At 41.8% G+C, this 9,814-nt stretch overlaps 1 non-coding gene across 1 annotated transcript; it reads right to left on the reverse strand.

The window, feature by feature from the left end:
- Positions 1-3,929: 3,929 nt before the first annotated feature.
- LOC136162144 (U6 spliceosomal RNA) lies at positions 3,930-4,033 on the reverse strand. The gene has a single exon (XR_010661983.1). It is a non-coding gene; the product is annotated as a U6 spliceosomal RNA (small nuclear RNA).
- Positions 4,034-9,814: the final 5,781 nt, after the last annotated feature.

Genomic DNA, 9,814 nt, shown 5'->3' on the forward strand with positions numbered 1-9,814 from the left:
AAGTCCTTTCCTTTCCTCTGGGCTCATCCTGAAACTCCTTACAGACCTCCCTGGTGGCAATCATCGGTTTCCCAGCCTGTGTCTTACCTGTCTATCCCCATCCCATACCACAGTACTAGTCACATCAAGGATATGCAACAAATGTCAATAGGACAAAAGTCAACCAAAGTAGGTTTTTTCACTTGATAATCATTGGCCAGAAAATGCAATGGCCTAATTAACCAGAGAGTAAGGGGGTCACTTTGGTCACAGAAGTTCATGATTTTTATTATTTTACTGGCAACCCACTCCAGTACTCTTGTCTGGAAAATTCCATGGATGGAAGAGCCTGGTAGGCTACAGTCCGTGGGATTGCAAAGGGTTGGACATGACTGAGCAGCTTCACTGGTGGTGGGCAGGGAAGCCTGGCGTGCCGCAGTCCATGGCGTCACAAAGAGTCAGACCCGACTGAGCTGAACTGAATTACCTACCACTTGCGTGTGTGTGCTTAGTCGCTTAGTCACGCCTGACTCTTTGCGACCCCGTTGGCTGTAGCGCACCAGGCTCCTCTATCCATGGGGATTCTCCAGGCAAGAATACTGGAGTGGGTTGCTGTGTCCTCTGCCAGGGGATCTTCCAACCCAGGGATTGAACCCAGGTCTCCCACACTGCAGGTGGATTCTTTACCATCTGAGCTACCAGAGAAGCTCAGACTACCACTTAAGTACCATAAATATAGGCTATTCTAGTTGGTATGAAGCAGTGTGGCCTAGTGGGTAAGAATGCAGGTAGAATAAGCTAGAATAAGCTGCCTTGGTGTGAGTTTTGACTTTGCCATTAGTAGCTGTGTGACCTTGAGCAAACTCCTTAACGTTTAGGCACCTGGGTTTTCTCATTTGTAAAACAGGGCTCGGAAGAGTACATACCTCATGTTGTTGTTGTGAAAATCAGAGGAGTTAACATTTGTAAAGTGTTTGTGTGCTTGGTTGCTTCAGTCATGTCCGACTCTTTTTGACCCGATGGACTGTAGACTGCCAGGTTCCTCTGTCCATGGGGCTACTCCAAGCGAGAATACTGGAGTGGATTGCCTGGCAAAAGGCCTGATACTGTGCAAGTACTCAACTGATATTTGTTTATGAGTAAAATTATTATTTTTAAATTCTCAGTACATTGTTAAACAAGATACTCATGCTCTTTTTCTTTTTGGTTTTTCTTTCAGCTACTTAATTTTATTTATTTGTTTATTATTATATGATTATATTTTGGCTGTACAATGTGGCACGTCATATCTTAGTTCCCCGACTAGGGATCAAACCTGAGTCCCCTGCAGTGGAGGTGTGGAGGCTTAAACACTGGAATGCCAGGGAATTTCCCAGTTCCCTAATTTTATGTTCTGGTTAGCTTAGGTATTGAAAATACCACTCTCTGGGTTATTGCTGCATGCGTGTGTGCTAAATTGCTTCAGTGACGTCCGACTGTTTGCAACCCTTTGAACTATAGCTGACCAGGCATCTAAACAATGAACAGAGTTAACATAAGCAAAGAGTTTTGAATGGTGCCTGACACAAGGGCTCCGTTTTAGCTGGCATTATATTATTAATTTGTTCATTCAACAAATATTTTCTGAGTGACTATTATGTGCTTTAGCTCAGTTGGTGAAGAATCCACCTGCAATGTAAGAGACCTCAGTTTGATTCCTGGGTGGGGAAGATCCGCTGGAGAGGGATAGCCTGGTGGTGGTTTAGTCGCCAGGTCATGTCCGACTCTTGCAACCTCATGGACTGTAGCCTGCCAGGCTTTTCTGCCCATGGGATTCTCCAGCCAAGAATACTAGAGTGGGTTGCCATTTCCTTCTCCAGGGGATCTTCCCAACCCAGGAATACAGCCCAGGTCTCCTGCAACTGAGCTGTGAGGGAACCTCATAGCTATGGGATAGGCCACCTACTCTAGTATTCTTGGGGTTCTCTGATGGTTCAGCTGGTAAAGAATCTGCCTGCAATGCGGGAGACCTGGGTTCGATCCCTGGGTTGGGAAGATCCCCTGGAGAAGGGAAAGGTTACCCATTCCAGTATTCTGGTCTGGAGAATTCCATGGACTATACATGTCACAAAGAGTTGGACATGACTGAGTGACTTTCACTTTCACTTTCTTTTCATTATTTGCTAGGAACCAGGGATACACTGGGGAACAAAACAGACAAAAATGCTGCTCTCATGAAATCAACATTCCAATGAGGCAAAAGGACAATGAATAGAACATGTAAAATTCATATCATATTTCATAGATTTTAGGACACACGTTTTCATGTCTTAATATCTTAGAACTTGGGATGCATCTTGTAACTGATGGCATTTTGCGCTTCTAATTGCTGGTATTTTTTTCTTTCATACATAAAATGGTAATACATGTTTCATGCCATGGCCTCTTAAATTTGATGTTATATGGGAGCATATTAGGCTTCCTCACTGGCTCAGTGGTAAAGAGTCCATCTGTGATGCTGGAACAGCAGGAGACACAGGTTCAATCCCTTGGTCAGGAAGTTTCCCTGGAAAAAGGAATGGCAACCCATTCCAGTATTCTTGCCTGGAGAACCCCATGGACAGAGGATCCTGGTGGGCTACAGTCCATAGGGTAGCAAAGAGTCAGATGTGACCTAAGTGACTTAGCACACACACATGCACGAGAGCATGTTAGGTATAAGCAATAATATAGAAAAAATAAGGCAGGATGAGGGTAGGGAACTTGGGAAGCTTTGCAACTTAAATATGGCATATACTCTTGTGTCTTTTTATATTCACATATTTTAGAAGTCAAAACCACAATTATTAAGTCAAATAATAGTTTAAAAACCTTGTTTGTGCCAAATGCAATGTAGTATCCTGAATGGGACCCTAGAACAGAGATAGGACTTTGGTGGAAAAAGAGTGAAATCCAAATGAAGTTTGCAAGTATAATTAAGAGCTGAATCAATGATAATTTCTTAATTTTGATGATTATACTGTGGTTATATGTAATAACATTAGCAGGAACTGGGTAAGGGTATATGAAAAATCTGTACCTTCTTTACAACTTTTTTATGTATTTACTTTTATTGTCAAATAAAAACTTTAACAAAAAATGTTATTAGTGAACTTGAAGCCACTCTGTTTACCAAAAAATAACCGGTTTTTTTTGGACACAGTTTCTTTGTAAGATATTTTACCCAGTAGGCACATTCATTCATGCAAACAGTTCTGGATTACAAGGCTGAAAGGTAGAAAAGACAAGAGTTTCGGGAACCAGAAGTAATAACTGCTAACAATGATCAAATATTTACATGGTTCCAGCATTGGTTAAAGTCCTTTATACATGTTAGTTGACCAGATCTCACTGCAACCCTATGATGTTGGTACTATCATTATTCCCATTTTCACCAATGAAGAAACTGAGGAACAAGGATTAAGTAATTTGCTCAATTTAGGAAATGATGAAACTGTGGTCCAAACCTAGCTAGGGCAGTGGCCCTCAGGTGGGGATGAGCTTCGCTTGTTCAAGGACCCAAAGAGCCAGTGTGGCCAAGTTTGGAGAAGTTGGGGGGTGGGGCCTGTATGGTAGGACATAGTGTTTTGTCCACGAAGGACACTTTTGCTTCCTAAAAGAACAACAAACTACCCTTCAGGTGATGTCATCCCATCTGTTTCTGCAAAATTACTGTCAGCAGCATCCTTCTTAGCACAGGTGTTTTGGTTTGGGTTGGTTTCAGTTTTTTATTTTTTATTTTTTGGAGGTAACCTGTTATTATTCTTCCTTAAGAAAAAATTAAGGTGTACTTTACAAGCAGGAAAATTCACTTTTTTAAAAAAAGATTTTAGTAGTCAAGAGCTTTTTTTTTTTTTAAAGATTTTTTAATATAGTGCAGGGGAAACAACTGGAAAATCTCAAACAAACCTATGGATTATTATTATTTTTTTTTTAATATGGAATGCTTCACAAATTTGCGTGTCATCCTTGTGCAGGGGCCATGCTAATCTCTGCTTCATCTGAATTTTAGTATATGTGCTGCCAAAGTGAGCTCTGGGTTATTTTTTTTTAATTGGAGTAGAAAATTCACTCGTGTGTGTGTGTGTGTGTGTGTGTGTACAGTTCTGCAGTCTTTGTCAAATGTGTACAGTCATATAGCCAGCACCACAAAAAAGATATGGACAGAATCCTCCAAAATTCCTACTGGTAGTCACCCCTTCCCCCACTTCCAGCCCCTGGGAAACCACTGAGCTGTTTTCTCTCCCTGTAATTCAACCTTTACAAGAATATCCTACAAATGAAATCATACTATCACTTTTTCAGTCTGGCTTCTTTAACTTATCCTAATGCATTTGAGATTCATTCCTGGTGATGGGTGTATTGGCAGTTCTTACCTTTTTTTGCTCTGTAGTTTCCCTTTATTTGGATGTACTAACATTTGTTTACTAATTCACTAGCTTCAGGACATTTATGCTGTTTCCCATTTTTGACAATTACAAATATACCATAAACATTCACATCCAGAGTTTTGTGTGAAATAACTTAAAAAAAATCTTTTCCTGTAATAAAGTAGGATGACTTTTAGTGTTGTATGGTTAAGTATGTGGAACTTTATGAAAGAGCATTGTTTTCCAATCCAGAGTACTCATCTTTAAAAAAGAATATCAGTTTTCTTTATAGAATAAAGTTTCTGTTAGTATCACAATAATAAATGTAGTAGGGTTAATGGAACATTAAATATTATCCTGAAGGAGCGTTGAGGTGCTTTTCTTTTTTCTTCATCATATGTGACCTTCATTTGCCTTTTACTCAGCGGTGCCCATCTCACAGGGAAGACCAGGAGGTGTTACAGCAGAGGGAGAATCTAAGCTCAGCTCTGACTTCTAAAAAGGATTCTCAAAGTTTATTTTAAAGACGTTAGCTGTGAGAACCAGAGTTTTTGATCCTCTTTACTTTATGACAGAAAGGGAAAAGGCTTTTGGCAAATCAAATGAAAGGTCAGGGTTTATCTCTATGCAGTGGATTGAAAAGAGAGACAAGAAGAAAAAGTAAGCTGCCTTTCCCTGAGAAGGGGGTAAGAGTGGGAGGTGAGTGGGGGTGAGGGGGTCAAGGAGCCGGGAACTCTGGTTTTCTTTGCCTTTCCCTAACTTTCCTGGAGAAGACTTCCCACATAGAGACTGAACTTGGAGGCCCAGCCCTTCAGCTGCCAGTTATTGTTGCTCAGTCACGGAGTCACGTCCAACTCTTTGTGACCCCATGGACTACATACAGTATGGCAGGCTCACCTGTCCTCCACCATCTCCTGGAGTTTGCTCAAATTCATGTCCATTGACTAACTAATGCCATCCAACCATCTCATCCTCTATCGTCCCGTTCTCCTCCTGCCTTCAATCTTTCCCAGCATCAGGGTCTTTTCCAGCGAGTCAGTTCTTCGCATCAGGTGGCCAAAGTGTTGGAGCGTCAGCTCCAGCATCAGTCCTTCCAATGAATATTCAGGGTTGATTTCATTTAGGATTGGCTGGTTGGATCTCCTTGCAGTCCAAGGGACTCTCAAGAGTCTTCTCCAGCACCACAATTCAAAAGCACCAATTCTTCAGCACTTAGCCTCCTTTATGTTTCAACTCTCACATCCATACATGACTACTGGAAAAACCATAGCTTTGGCTCTGTGGACCTTTCTCAGCAAAGTGATGTCTCTGCTTTTTAATATGCTATCTAGGTTTGCCATAGCTTCTCTTCCGAGAAGCAAGTGTTTTCTGAATTTCATGGCTGCAGTCACTGTCTGCAGTGGTTTTAGAGCCCAAGAAAAGAAAATCTGTCATTGTTTCCACTTTTTCCTCTTCTATTGCCATGAAGTGCCAGGGATACTCACTAAACCCTGGATATGAGAGGTGGGCCCCTTACCTGGGGCAGGGAGAGGGGAGGAGGAAGACTGGAAGCTGCTTCAGCATGGGTGGGAGGAGCCCAGCCCCAGCACTTGGGAGCCATACAGTCCAGTCTCCTGGGTGGTGTCCTTCCATGCTGTGACAGTCTATGACTGCCTAATAATTTCTAGAATCAGAGTGGGATATTTAAAAATAAATTAACAGCTTTTCCATTCCTTTTATAAAACCTAGGGTCAGAGTCCTACCACCATAACCACTGATATCATTGTTCCCTCAAACCAGCACATTGCAGAACTCTCAGGTGACAGCCAAGGGAACTGCTCGGTTGGAAGAGACTTGGGCGAAATGGAGCAGGTTGTGTGTAAAGTCCCTTTGGAGTGGACTCACTTCCTGGGGGAGACTGCTGGGATCTCCCCAGCAGAGCCCCAGTTCTCTACAGACTCAACCACAAGGATATCTTCCTAATTCCCCCTGCATCTCTGTCTGGTCCTCTGGCCTTTGCCTGGCAACTACAGAATGAGGTGATCCTGCTGACCCACCAGCAACAGCATGTATCCTTTGCAGGTGTTATTTTAGTTTGCGTGGGGTCATCACTGATGCAGTTGACACGCCTAACTCCTCACATCTAAAGGCATCTATTGACAGTGAGTTGGGGCTAGAGGACCAGTCTGGGGTGGTGAAACAAATTTTCCTGTCTTAAACCAGTGTCCCATGAGTCAAGTGCTCGGGCCTGGTGGACTGGGAAGACCCAGAGGAATCGGGTGGAGAGGGAGGTGGGAGGGGGGATCGGGATGGGGAATACGTGTAACTCTATGGCTGATTCATATCAATGTATGGCAAAACCCACTGAAAAATAAAAAAAATTAAAAATTAAAAAAAAAACAAACAAACCAGTGTCCCTAGTTAGTCCTCTCGGAAGCAAGACTAAAGCACTTTCTCTCTGACTCCATCTGCTGCCACCCTTCACTTGGCTCACTCAGTCCACTGGCCTGGCCACACCCCGGACACACCAGGTGCCAGCCTACCTCAACGCTTTGCCCTTGCTGTTCCTTCTGCCTGGAATGCCTGTTCTCCTGTCATCCACTACACTCATTCTCTCTCTTCTTTCCTTTCTCCATTAAATGTCACTGCCTCAGGGAGGGTGTAGGGGGTGGGGAACTGTTCTAATGATCTTAACAAAATACCACTAGTCTAATCATCTCATACTCTGCTTCATTCTTATCTGTGATATTGATGCCTCCTGACATGTTTCTTTGTTCATTGCTTCTCTTGCCCCATAGGAATGTCAATTCCAAGAATGTAGGGGCAGGGCTTGCCTTGTTCCTTCAGTCTCCCCAGTATTAGGCGTGGTGCGTGTCTCATAGATACTTATGGAGTGAATTTATTAATTAAAGTTAGTTGCAGAACTCTTGCTGTAGAAGGGCTTTAAGTGACAAGTAGGCACAATGCCCCACCTCTCTCCATGTTTTGGTTCAAACCTGAAGTCCTATTATCCTGACTTGTTCTTTTTTTTAAATTGAAGTGTAGTTGATTTGCAATGCTAGTGTTAGTTTCTGGTGTACAGAAAAGTGATTCAGTTATACATATATATTTTTTTCTGCTATGGTTTATTACAGAATATTGAATACAGCTCCCTGTGCTATACATTAGGACCTTGTTGTTTATCTATTTTATGTATAGTAGTTTGTATCAGCTAATCCCAAGCTCCTAATTTACCCCACCCCACCCTCTTTCACCTTTGGTAACCATATTGTTCTTTTCTATTCTCTCCCTCCCAGTCCTCTCACGGAGAGTGATGTGTACCCTCTGGTGCTCTTCTCAATCACTAGAGACCCCCGTCATGTCTTTGTTTCGTCAGAGTCTCATGGGAACTTGATGTTCCCAGACTTGGGTAATTCACTGTAGTTTGGCCCCTATCGATGGTCCCCTCCCTTTCATGGATCTGAGCAGTGAATCCAGATAAAATTTGCTGGGTTGCATCACCTCTAGCACTTGTTTCCAGGCAGAAGAGCAAAGGAGTGTCCTTGAGGCCTCACTGGGGAATGAGAGCAGCAAGCCCTTTAAACTTTGGGACATTTCTGTGCTTCTTGGCTGAGAGAGTTCTTCAGAACTTCAGGCCCATGAAAATGTACTTGGGAGTGGGACTTCCCTGGTGGTTCAGTGGTTAAGACTCTCCCAATGCACTCTCCCAATGCAGGGGGACCAGGTTCGATCCCTGGTCAGGGAATTAGATCCCGTGTGCTGCAATTAAAAAGGTCCCACATGCTGCAGTGAAGATCAGTGATCCCATGTGCCACAACTAAGACCTGGTGCAGCCAAACAGATGAAATGTTCACAGATATCCAGTATCCCAGTGGATGACCGAATGTCAAGAATATGTGATCTATGGGCAAGAATGAGATTCAGGACTGACATTGCACGTCATAGAACTGGAAGAAAAACTATCTAACTTTGAACAGCTTCAAAAATTTCTAATAGCTATTTAAATGTCTGTATAATGATTTGCTTAAAGTCTCTCACTAGACTTTAGTAATAGTACTCTGAGAGCAGGGTTTGTGTCTATCTTCTCGAATCCTGTATCTGTAGAACTTAGAATAGTGCTTAACCAATGGTGGGTACTCCGGAAGCAGAGATGAGTCAATTACTGAATGAATATGGTAGAAAAATCTTCTCTGATTTCTATAGAAGTGGTTATTTTCGTGTTTTTTAAAACATATTTGTTTTCAGCAATAGCCACTGTTGGCTACATTTTCTTTTCTTTTTTTCTTTTTCAGTGGGTTTTGTCATACATTGATATGAATCAGCCATAGAGTTACACGTATTCCCCATCCCAATCCCCCCTCCCACTGTTGGCTACATTTTCATGGCAGCTGGAGGTAAGACATGAATGGGGATTAAGAATTAGGAAGATAAGTTATGACGCCAGGAACTGAGTCAGCTGTTAAATATTGAACAGCTATCAAAACACAATCAATTATAGAATAATTTTAATGTCTATCAGCAGATGAATGGATTAACAAAATGTGCTATATTCATCCAATGAAAATTATTCAGCCATGCAAGGAATGAAATCCTGATACTTACTACAAATGGATGAAATTTGAGGACATTATGTTAAGTGGAAGAAGTCAGACATGAAAGACTACTTATTATACAGTTCCCACTTATAAGAAATGTTCAGAATAGGCAAGTAGATTAAAGGTTACCAGAGGCAAGGCAAGATTGAGCAGTAGAGAGTGACTGCTAATAGGTACAGGATTTCTTTTTGGAATGATGACAGTGTCTTGGAATTGGATGGTGGTGATGATTGTACAACCTTATAAATATACTAAAACCCAGTAAATTGTATACTTGGAAAGAATGAATTTTGCAGAGTACGAATTATATCTCAATTTTTAAAAACAGCCCCAAATAATATTTTTACTATTAGAAAAACAATGAGAAATTGTAGTCTAGAAACAGGCTGATGGATTGGAGCATAGTTTAGACACTCAGTTATTCTCAACGTCAGAATGGCGAGAACACAGACTCATTTCCCAAGAATCTAAGCTTATTTGCCTGGTGACTCCCTCTGTAGGTACAAATGACACTCTTTCTTGATGAATGCTAAGAACTGAAGTGGGACTGAGGTCCTAGACATTCTCAAATGAAAGAACCCTAAGTTCTGAATAAGGGGAAATGACTGAGTTAATGTGAGAATGGTTGAAATGATTATGCAAAGTGCAAAATAAACAGGTTGGTATTGTTTGCTAAGCTCCGTGAAAGAAGTAGCCAGCAGGTGCTTCAACCCACAAACAAATAAAAGCTTTATTTCCTTTTTAGCCCTTATAGAGTCCTGACAGGAAGTGAATGGCCATAACGTTAAAAGCTCAACTTGCCTTCCCCTTTGACAATGAGAAAAACATCAGACAAATCCAAGTTGAGGAACATTTTATACAAAATTGTCAAGG

Source organism: Muntiacus reevesi, chromosome 2 (genome assembly GCF_963930625.1).
Source record: "Muntiacus reevesi chromosome 2, mMunRee1.1, whole genome shotgun sequence".
Classification (NCBI taxonomy): domain Eukaryota; kingdom Metazoa; phylum Chordata; class Mammalia; order Artiodactyla; family Cervidae; genus Muntiacus; species Muntiacus reevesi.